The following is a 12026-nucleotide window of genomic DNA, read 5'->3' on the forward strand; positions in this document are numbered from 1 at the left end:
TAAATCAGAAACTCTGGGAGTGAACCTAGCCATGTGTGTTTTGATAAGCCCTATAGGTGATTCTGATGTTAAAATATGAGAATTACTGGTTTAAGTAATACCAGCAAGTGAAATTGATAACAATTAAACAACAATGCAAATATAATTAACTCAGTTTGGTCAAACCAATACTAGTTTGGATGTTTGGGTATATTTTTTTCTTACTGTGTTTCTAAACACCAGAAGTGTTTCAGTATTTTTTCACTTCTTTTGCAAATAACCATTACACAGATTTATAAAAGGATTGGTTATACACTTTCATTTCCTCAAGTGGTCATTTATTTGCTAAGATAATACTCATTCTCTGGGCAGCAGACAAAGACTTAAATGCATACACAGCTGAAGGAAATGAAAAGGTGACAAGTCTGAGAGAACAAAGATGAGTATTACCACGGCCCAGAGAGGGTGGCTGTGGAAAAAGCAACCTGCCTTTATAGAAACCTTCAGGAAATGAAGTGTATGTTTTGAGGGTTTTTTTTTTGTTTTTTGTTTTGACAATGACTTCTTTTGTGGAGGATCTTACACTTAAGCAGATGCAAAATTAGCTTTGAGAATAGAAATACAGAATTAAAGTCCACAAATTTAATTATTGCTTTCCCTGGTTAGTTGATATCTATCTCTCGGGTGTAGGGGGTTAATAGGTATACCCATTTAAAAACTATCTTGTGTCTAGAAATTAGACCAATTCCATATCCAGAGAAAGTTTTCATTTCTTTACTTATTCATCAATGCATATTTACTAGGCCTCACCACATGACTGAACTACCTAAGCTGCTATAAAAGCTACAGACTGGGACGGGGGAAGGGAGGAGGCAACTTGAACTCTGCCTTGTGGCATTTAAAGTTTTCTAGAAGAGAGCTACCATTGCACAAGTGAGCAGAATAAAAGTGAAAAGCGAGTTGGCCAAAAAATAGGTCAAATTAAAGGGCTGTGAGAGGTCAGAGAGAGAAAAGTGTTCCTTCTAGCTTTGATCAGCTTTGGTCCAAAATTAAATAAAATTCTTATTAATTAGCTTCTTGTTCTGCCTCTTACTGCCACTGGCAACTAAATTGCTTGTAAGAGTAATCTTCTCCCTTGGGAGATGAAACAGGTAGACCCTAATTGCCCCTGCCAAGTTCACTACAATTTAGCTCTGAAAAGAATGACAAAAGGGGTCAAAGAGGCAAGCAAGAGATTTTGGAATATTTGGTCTTTAAGGGTGTGAGCATATACAATGCCAAATCAGGGGAGAGGGGGAACACAGCTGAGGTCAATCAGCATTAATTGCTAACACCTAGAGGTAATTAGCAATAATTACTCCAAGGAAGGGGGGAGCAGCCAAACAGACATAAAGGCAGCATGTCCAGGAGCTTCTACCACCCTGGGAACCTAATAATTTCTAGGTTAGAGAAAATAAATAAGTTTTTCACAGCAACTTACTTAGAGAATTACTGAATTGCACTATGAAGGAGTCCCTGGGGGCCGTTTATTTATATATTATTAAATCTGGCAGCTCCTCCCATCCAGAGGGGAAGCTTATTTGCCCATCCCTTGAGTCAGAGCCAGTCTTATGACTTGGCTTTGACCAGCAGAATTCAGGGAAAGTGAAATTAGGCAACTTTTGTCACTAGGTCTTAGGAGACCTTGCAGCTTCTACCTTCACCTTCTAGGAATGCAGCACTGAGGTCATCTGGAGAAGAAGCCAGTCTAGCCCACCGAAGGTTGAGGCCTGCTGTAGAGAACATCCCAGCAGTCTTTGATTTTCTAGATAATGGTGTACCTTGAATATTGGACACTCAAAACAGATTATTTTAATACTTTGCTCTCCTCTATAGCAAAGTTATTTTGAATAATAATAAAATTATATTTTTTGATATATTCTTTAGTTTTAAAAAATAATTGGCAAGTAAAATAATGAGCAAATTTCAATTTCAAAGATATTCAAATATAATATTTTATGTAGGAACTAAAAATTATGCTTACCAAACTAAAATATTATACCTGACAATTCTCACTTTGCCTCACCTTAATTTTTTCCTTTTTCTTTTTGCAGTTTTATAACTTTATTTAATAGTCAGAAGTTAGTTCTCATCCACATTAACTGTTTATAGGTTTTGTAATTTAGTGGTAATTTTGAGAGACAGATAGAGAGAGAGAGAGAGAGTGAGAGATCTATTTTTTGTTGTCTCACTTATTTATACATTCATTGTTTGATTCTTGTATGTGCCCTGACCAGGAATCAAACTCACAACCTTGGCATATCATTACAATGCTCTAACCAACTGAGCTACCCATCCAAAACCTTGCCTTACCTTTACAAAACTGTTACGTAAGTAAAATCTCCAAGTATATAGGATAATGATTATAAAGACAAAGAAACAGCACTTGAGTTCATTCAATCTATCCTTGTTCATTTCAAATCTTAGACACAAGAATATGTAGTATTACCGCAGGGTTGGAGATACAAACTGCAAAGAAAGCTTAAACAATTGCTAATCATTATGAAATTATTTTTATAACAATCATGGGTAGCTGACACTGAGGGGAGCGTCAACTGTTCTCTACCTTTTCCAGGAAGAGTATAATGTTTGCTATGGGAAACTAATAAAAATACTAATTTGAAGCTTATGTATATATTATTAGAACTCAAGAACTTTAGCATTGTTTAGAAATTAGACCAATTCTGTTGCTTGTTCCTCCAAAATTTATGTTGAAAAATCTAATCCCCAAATGTGGTGGTAGATGGAGGCAGGGGCTTTTGAGAGGTGATTAGATCATAAAGGTAGGTTTTCATGGGATTAGTGCCCTCACAAAAGAGACCCCAGAACTGCTTCACCCTCTGTGTCATGTGAGGACACATCCAAAAGATAGCCATCTATGAGTCAGGAAGTGGGTTCTCACCAGAACCAGCCATGCTGTTGCCCGAATCACAGACATCTAGCTTCCAAACTATGAGAAATAAATTTCTGTTGTTTGTACTTTATCTTGTCTATGGTAGGAGCCTGAAAAGACAATGTTTTTCTAGGGAGGAGTAGTTTATCAGTGACACTATTTAGAAATACTAGCTCATGTGATTCTAAAGAGCAGGCTGACTTTTAGTCATTTTTGCTATTGTTTTGAAATTCTTCAAACAATGTACCTTATTGCCTTTATCCTAGGTGGACTGCTTCCAGATATCCATGTCCCATCTGACTGCAACTCCATCAATGAGCCAGGTAAGATCAGCAAATGAAGTGCCTAACTAACCCAAAGAACTGTCAGGAATAATAAATGGTTATTTTTTGCTACCAAGTTTTGAGGTGATTACATAGCCACAGAGAACTGTGCAGGGAATAATCACCTAGAGCAATTGGCCTAGATTTTCCTTCCCAAAGCCAGAAACACATGTAGGAGTGCTAAATGTATACTGGGCTCCATGTTCAAAGTTGAAGGTTAAGATTTGGAGAACATAACATGTTATGGCTTTTTAAAGAAAATGAAGTTATTTAAAACAAGATTGGAGAGTTGGTTTAAGAGGGAAACAAAGAGAGAGAAAGGTTGCTGTGGGGATTTGAGATTTAAAATAATCTCGATATTGGTTAAGTAGAAGAATGTTTCAAAGAAAATCTAGTGTTTAAACCTCTGAGCACAAATCCTCTGTAGCATCCTACATGTGAAACCAGGCTTTCAGGAATGAGATCTAAATAGTCCTGAAACAATAAAGCTCCATTTTCTAGACCAGGAGGAATAATACATTGTGAATATTGATATTTTCCAGGTATGAAGCTTTAATATGCTTAGTTGACAGGTTATATCTGGAGAAGAAAGAAGCTAAGAGATGTTGGGGGAAATTGGAAAAAAAAAAAAAAAAAAAAAAAAAAAAAAAAAGCCCACAGTAACCACTATTAACTTTTTCTTTATCTAAGAGTCAAGTATATAATCAAAGATAAATACTGTTTCTGCATTCTGTACCTGAAATGTCTACAAGCAGAAAACTAAAGGCATCAGAAACTGGAGAGTTATTTTAGTCATTTCTTCCTGTTCATTTCATGACTTTTATGACTTTCATTATATCCCAAATGTTTCTTTTTCAAGAAATGTGGGGGGTTTTAGCTATAGTTTGGGAAAGATGAAGTGCATATTATGAAAATTGGAAACTGCGGTTACCAGAAGAGGTAACAGTCTATCCAGGTGAAATTAAACTGAAACTTGTAGGGATGAGAAATAAATTCCTGCAAATAATGAAGGGCTATATGTTATGGCATACAACAGATGTCTGCAGGTAGAAGAACAATGAGGGAGGATGTGCTTGTGAAGGGGAATGATATGGGCTCCAAATTATGATCTCAGTTGGCCAATGACAAAATAAATTTGAAAATTTAAATTTTAGTAGTAAATATAAACTCTCATGTATCACTGGGATATAATGAGTAGAAATTTAGGATCATAATGCAGCAAGTGGGAAGTATATGTCTTATTCAAACAACATGGAGTCTAAGGACATAGTAGCACTTGATGTGATTTATAAGAAGAAATATGTATTTGGTCTTTGTTCTCATTTCTGGAACAGAGCTCCTAAATCCCTTGGAATTTCCTTAGTTATCAGAGCTATAAATGTTTCTTTTGTTATGTTAATGAGACAATTTGGGGGCTAGAGCCAACCAGGTTATTAGAGAGTTGAAACTCTCAGTACTCTCTCACCCTCATTTCCTGAGAGGGAATGAGGGGCTTGAGATTGAGTTCAATCACCAGTGGCCCTGATTGAATCAATCATGTCTATGTTATGAAGCCTCTATTTATATAATCCCAAAGCACTGGATTCAGAGAGCTTCCTGGTTGGTGAATGTGTGGAGATTTGGGGAGAATGGCTTGTGGTACAGACAGCACAGAGGCTCCATGACCTTTCTATATACCTTGCCCTATGTCTCACTCCATCTGGCTGTTCTTGAGTTATCTACTTTTATGCTAAACTGGTAATTCAGTGAGTAAAATGTTTCTCTGAAATCTGTGATTCATTCTAGCAAAGTAATTAAGTGTAAGAAGGGTATCTAGGGAACCACTGGTTTATAGCCATTTTGGTCAGAAACACAGGTGGTAACTCAGATTTGTGATCAGTGTCTGAAGTGTGTGTGGGAAGTTTTGTAGGATTTAGTCCTTAACCTAACCCAAAGAGGTGGTCATTGGAACTTCCAATTTATAGTAGGTCACAATCACAAGTGCCAACTTAGGCTTGCGAGCGATTGGCTTCTGAATTGGAGGACATTCTTGTGGGATCTGATGCTATTTCCAGGTAAGTTCTGTCAGAACTGAGTTTAATTGTAGGACACAGTTGGTGCCAAAAAATTGCTTGGTGGTATGGGTATTCAACCCTCTCCACATATATTGGAATTGTTGGGTTGTTAGAACCGTTTTTACAGGATAATCTATTTTTAATAGAATAGAGGCATGATGAGTAGTAGAGAGATTTGTGGGGAAATATAAAGAGAAAAATAGATCTGATATTTTTGTAGAATAGATTAAGACCTGCCTTGTCAGAGAGAGAATGTGAGTGAGATTTTCATAATAAAGATTACAAAACTGGTAAGCAGATATAGCAAACAAAGGTGTGGCTAATTTTTACTGTCTGGAAATTACTAGGAGATGCCTATAAAAAATAAAGGAATTGGTAATGAATAATTTTTCTGCTTCACAATGAATTTCATATGTAGAAAACATTAAGAGAAACTGCTGGTTTATACTGTTCACTACTCTTCTTTGCTTCCTATTTGGTCATGAAGAAGCTTCTAACTGGAAAGAGAACATATATAGCTAAGCAATATTTAAATACATGATGAGGGGCATAAATGGTAGAGAACTTGCTGTTTCCAACATATGTATCTCTGGACCATATATGAAACTGGAACAGGTCCATGTCTGAGTGAAGCAGTCATGGTCAGACACTCTTCTATCTGTGGTGTATCTGTGTTCTTATCTGTTGCTATCATTCTTAAAAATAAAATAAATATTAACAAGTTTATAAGTATATTATATGGTATTAAATCTTATGACTAGTATTCCAAGAAATAATGCTTTGAGAGCAAAATAAATGCTAACAATGGCAATTTCAACATGTAATTTTGGATAATTCTGTGACTTTGTTAGGAAATCACATGTTATCTTATTTGAATATTAAATAGCAGCTTTGTTGGCATTTTCCAGTGCTTGAATAGTTGCTATAGATTATGGCTCCGTGTGTAATTACTGTTAAACATATAATAATAATTCTTATGTAGTAAATAGTATTTTTAGATATGCAAAATAATGAGTACATGGTATCCATAATAATAATGGAAGTATTCTAACAGTAGCTTAAGATTTTAGAAATTTCTTGAGAATCCTGGGACTCTTGGTTCCTGGTTGCTAAATCCCAAAGATTAACATCCGTCAGCAACTTGAAAACGCTAACTGAACAATACTCTAGTTGAATGAATTATGGCAAATTAACCTGATTTTATTTTTGCTAATGTAGGTGGAATGTTTGTTCCCTGGGATGCCTTGGACTTACTGCAACTGATTTCAGTAAAGCATTTTAGTCTTTTTATATTTTAGTAGAGAAGATGGAGGTATCTGAGCTGACTTATAGCACCATTAAGTAAATTTGTAGCTCATTAAACCATAATATCTATTAGTATGTTGATTAACAAATCCTATCATCTTAAAGCTGCTGTACTAAAGTCAGCTCTGTTGTTCTGTTCTTGGCCAGGTTCTCACCAATAACTTGAATGAAGCTAAAAAAAAAAAATTACTTTTATATGTGTACATGATTAAACATACACAACATATAAATAACATACTGCCTGATAAAGATTCAAACATTTCCAGCAAGTTTGAAGAATGTGCTGGGGAAAAAAAATTTAGACAAAATTTAAGTGTAACAATTACACTTAACAAACCCAACTATTTATCTATATATAAAAGCCTAATATGCAAAGTGTCTGCTTGGGAGTTCGACAGACTGGGAATTCGATTGCTTGCTATGACATGCACTGACCACCAGGGGGTGGGGCGGAATGAAGGAAGGCCCAGGCCAGAAGCTGGCATCTTGGAAATGGAGGCCCAGGCTGGCAGCTGGCAGCTGCTAGGGACCTACCCACGCATGAATTCTGTGCACTGGGCCTCTAGCACAGTATACAATGCAAGAGTCTTAGATTTATGATAATTTATGTGGAAAAACAATCCCAGAAGTTTTAATTGACTGAAAGTTTAATACAAACTTATAATGAGACAGGGTTGCCAAGAAATCTAGTGCAATCTTTAGTTTCATTAACATAATTTAACAATCCAGAACATGCAAGGTGTTATTATCCTTGAATTCTATATGGGTCAGACTATGTATAGAGTATTGTATTCAGTTTTAGAGTGTCATTGACAAATGGGCATAAATCTAGAGGCAGATTCCCTAAATAAGAAAAAAAAAATCTAGATATCACATCATGGGAGAACTGGCGATGTTTCCTTGAAGAAGAGAATACTGTAGGTGCATATCTAAAAGAATTGTTTTAAAAAATTTGAAGGGCTCAATATTTCCTGTGCAAATAAACTAGAGATTATACTTCCTCGGTATAGTTCCAGGTAACTAGACCCAATTAATTTATTAGGTCTAGTAATAATTAATGTCGTTTTCTAATACTTTTTAAAATCGAATATATTTAAACAATACAACAAAATTTAATCAACAATATAGTTGCCATTGTTTTCTACTACTTGTGCCCAATGCTCAGGAAGCATTTTAATCCCTCTGTTGTAAAATTCTTGTGATTTTTATGCAAAAAATTTGGTCAATGCATTTTTGAGGCATTCTTCATTATTAAATTTTTTTCCAAGAAGAAAGTTTTGCAAAGAACGAAACAAATGGTAATCAGAAGGGGCAATATCAGGAGAATATGCAGGTTGAGGGAGAACTTCCCATTCCAACTGGCGCAGGTTTTCAGCAGTGATTCTTGCAGTATGCGGTCGTGCGTTATCGTGGTGAAGAATTACGCCCTTCCGATTAATCAGCGCGGGTTCTTTTTCTCTTAAAGCTTGGGCTAACCTTTTCAATTGGGCACTATACACTGCACTTGTAATGGTTTGGGTAGTGGTAAAAGTTCATAATGAAGAATTCCTTTAAAATTCCACCAAACACACAACATCACTTTTTTCGCATGCAAGTCAGGTTTTGGCGTGGGCTGTGGAGCCTCATTTTTGTCCAACCATTGAGGCCGCCTTTTCAAATTAACATACAGCACCCATTGTTCATCTCCAGTAACAATTTGCTCTAAAAACGGCAAACGGTTTTGATGAGAGAGGAGCGAACTGCAAATTGTGACTCTTTGATTACGGTTGTTGTCGGTCAACTCATTAGGAACCCATTTTCCAAACTTTTGGACTTTGTCAAGTGCACACAATTGATTGGAAATTGTTTTTTGTGAACAATTTAAAGTTGTTGCAAGCTCTTGTTGGGTAATTTGAGGATTTTGCACTAAAAGAGCTTGAAGAGCTTCTTGATCAAAATTGGACACACAGCCTCGACCACTCTTGTCATCTAACGAAAAATTTCCCTCGCGAAATTTCTCATACCAACGCTGGCATTTTCTGGCGCTAACTGCATCTTGACCAAGAGCACTACAGATGTTTTTTGCAGCCTCACTTGCTTTTCTTCCTAATTGGAACTCGTAAAGCATGCAGTGCCGAATATGCTCTTCATCCGCCATCTTCTTAGCCCTAGTTTTGCAACAAAAATCAAACCAAACACAAACTTTTTCAAGCAAAACTTGTTAATTGCACTTCACACGTTCTGTAGATACCACGTGTTTGAAGGTTATGTCAATACAAGTCAACGCCAAGCAAGATTTTAAACGAATGTTTAAAAACGACATTAATTATTACTAGACCCGATAGGTTATAGGGAGATGAATTATAATTCAGATTGCAAAAAAAGAAATGCGCAAGGCTCTAAACTCCCATTGCTGAAGATATTCATACAGATGTTGGAATGTTTGCTGCTTCACAAATCTACCTATTTTATTTTCGTGCATTTTCTGGGAGATCACATTAAGTGATAATTAAGTTTATTTCATATATGATTCATCTATGATTTTATGCAATAGCAAACAGTCAGATTTGGGAATGGAAACAATGGGCATGTCTGCCATATTACTGATTCTCACATTTTATGGTCAGATTAGACTGATCACTCATCCTGGTTTGTCTTGGACTGGTTCCCATATCCTGGAAAACCCCTCAGTCTTGAGCAAACAAGATGAGTGGCCACTTTGGTTAAACCCAGTTAGTAGTTCAAGGTGCTCATCTCATCTCTTGGGTTGCTTATAGGATCCATGGAATGAGATTTCCTTTAAAGTATTGGTTGGTCTGATTTTCGGTGGCTATTCTTAGAGACTGGGAGGAAACCCAAAACTACTAAAGCTTCTGAATGTGGATACTGATTTTATTATCGAGGAACTTTTTTTAAGGATTTGAGCACATAGTTTATTTGTGTGGTGATTCTGGGAAGCCAAGCTAGGGGAGTGAGGGAAGTAAATGGAAAAGGGGAAAAAGAGTTGCCCTGCTCAAGGGCACTGTTCAGGTGTGTTAATTTCCACACATGTCTCATCCATCCTGCTCACTCCTCCATCCACAGAAAACCCTCAAGTCTTCAAAGCTGAGTGTAGTGGGATGTGGGTGGGACACTTCCAGAGACTGTGTCATGCTTCTGATTTAGACTTTGTTGTTACATTTACCTCTAAAGTAGACTATACTGTCATAGACACATACTGGATTGAAAAAAGAAGCATGCTTTTGTGGAAGATTAAATAAATGGATTCAAACACTTCACTTCTTCCTTTATCCCCACCTTCCACAGTATTATTTCAGTTCTTCCCACTAAGTATGGCATGAACTTTCCTCCTCTTGGGTCTGACCATGTGACTTTTTTGTTAACAGAATGGGGCCAGAAGTGACTGTGTTCTCAGGATGAATCTGAGGCTTTAGAGTTTTTGTGTTTCTGCTGGTGATCTTGTGCCTCTGCTACTGCCATGAATAGAACATACCTCAACTAGCCAACTAGTCCTAAGATGATGAAAAGACATGGAACAGACCTAAATCCAACTGCAGCTTAGAAATGCACAGATGGGCCTAGTAGAGATCAGCAGAGCTGCCCCAGCATACCTGTAGATACATGAGACATAAAGGCTTATTCTGTATAGCCTATTATAAAACTTTAAGACTTTAAAATTCAGACCATACCATCTATTGTACACTTTACTTAATAACTAGAAGCCCGATGCACGGTGCATGAAATTCAGGCAAGAGTAGGCCTTTCTTCTCCTGGCTGCCGGCACTGGCTTTCCTCTGGCATCTGGGACCCAGGCTTTCCTCACAGCCCCACTTCATCTGGAAGGTCGATCAGAAGGACATCTGGTTTAATTAACATATTGTGCTTTTATTAGTATATATTTTATAATTCTTAAACTCATTTTGTGACAATCACAATTGCACACCCATGTACATGTCAGCCAATTGTTCCTGTCAGTACCTATACAACTCCCAAACCCCTCACAATCTCTCTTTTTATCTTAGTAAGTCCTTACATCAATAGGTTCTGTGACTTTAAATGCACAGATGTATAACACCACTAATTCTGCCATAGCCTAATTGATGTAAACAGCAGTACAGTTCATTTGTTGTTTTTCCTTTCCTTTCCTCTTTCTTCTCTTCTTAGCACTGCTGAATAATGTAAGATGAGCACTGTTTTAAAAGTGTGGGTATCTGGAAGGCATAGATTTATCAGAAGGGACTGCCACCTAAGCGAAATTTGACACTAGCACTTGGACTCTTCCTTTCATTTTAATGATCTTCAGGATATAGTCCAAAGATGACAACAGATAGGTAAACAGAAACCCTTAGATATCTAATAACCAAAACCCTGCATTAGCTAATAATCAAAATCCTGCATAGGATGTATTATATTGCATTGTTAAGCTCACATTTACAACATATCATATATATGTGATATTTTTCCAAGTTGTATGCTATTTTTTTTAATTTATTCTCCATGTTTATACTTTATTGTTATGATTCAGAAATAACTGGTTATTTAGCATTTTAGGGGAAAATCTCATATCAACAGTATTTGGGATCTAAAGAAAAAACTGACTCACTCCTAGATACTATTAAATACTTAAATCAATGTTTCAAAAATGTTGCTTAAGTCATAATATAGTCTAGTGAAATTCCTTATTTTCATTACTGCAATTTACATTTTCCTACAATATTTATCTCTTTGCTGTATATCACCAGTCATATCATGATTTCATTACATATTATATTTCTTTTTCAAAAAATTTTTGATGAAAATGTTATTAATGATTACAAATACTTCCATAAAACTAGGCAAGTGTCCATCCATCTATCTGTCCTCTATTAATCTATTCATTTATGAACCAGGAGATATGCTATTATATGAAAAAGCAAGAAAAACAATTATTCCTCTAAGTTAACACACAAAACTAATGAAAGAGACAAAAAATAGTGTGATGTAGTCAAGCTGCTAATTTAGAGTAGGGTGGCTTTTTGAGGGAGATGAAGAAGGGGCTAGACGTAACAAGCAGAGGTTGGGGGGTAGTAAGTTGTATCTGAGTGGTAGTATAACTGGGAGTTATCCAAGCGAATGCACGGAGGGAAGTCAGAGGCTGTGGTTCATGCAGAAGCATAAATGAGAGACCAGGTCATATTTGGGTAGGTGTAATGCACATTTTTAACACATGTAGGACATAGGGGGTAGGTGAGAGCCATGAAAGGTGAGCTCAGAGTTATAGGCAGGCACCAGATCAGATCATAAAGCTCTGGTTTGTCTTGGAATGGTTCCTAGGAGCTGGGCGAGTTTACATTTTTTTTTTTTTTTTGCAAAACTCGTTGGCATGACACTGATGGGTACTGAGCAGAGTAGTATGACCAAATATGTTTTTTAGAAGGATTCATTTCAGGGCTTTGAAGAATGGATATGAGGGGC

This window comes from Pipistrellus kuhlii, unplaced genomic scaffold (assembly GCF_014108245.1).
Source record: "Pipistrellus kuhlii isolate mPipKuh1 unplaced genomic scaffold, mPipKuh1.p scaffold_m20_p_7, whole genome shotgun sequence".
Taxonomy (NCBI): domain Eukaryota; kingdom Metazoa; phylum Chordata; class Mammalia; order Chiroptera; family Vespertilionidae; genus Pipistrellus; species Pipistrellus kuhlii.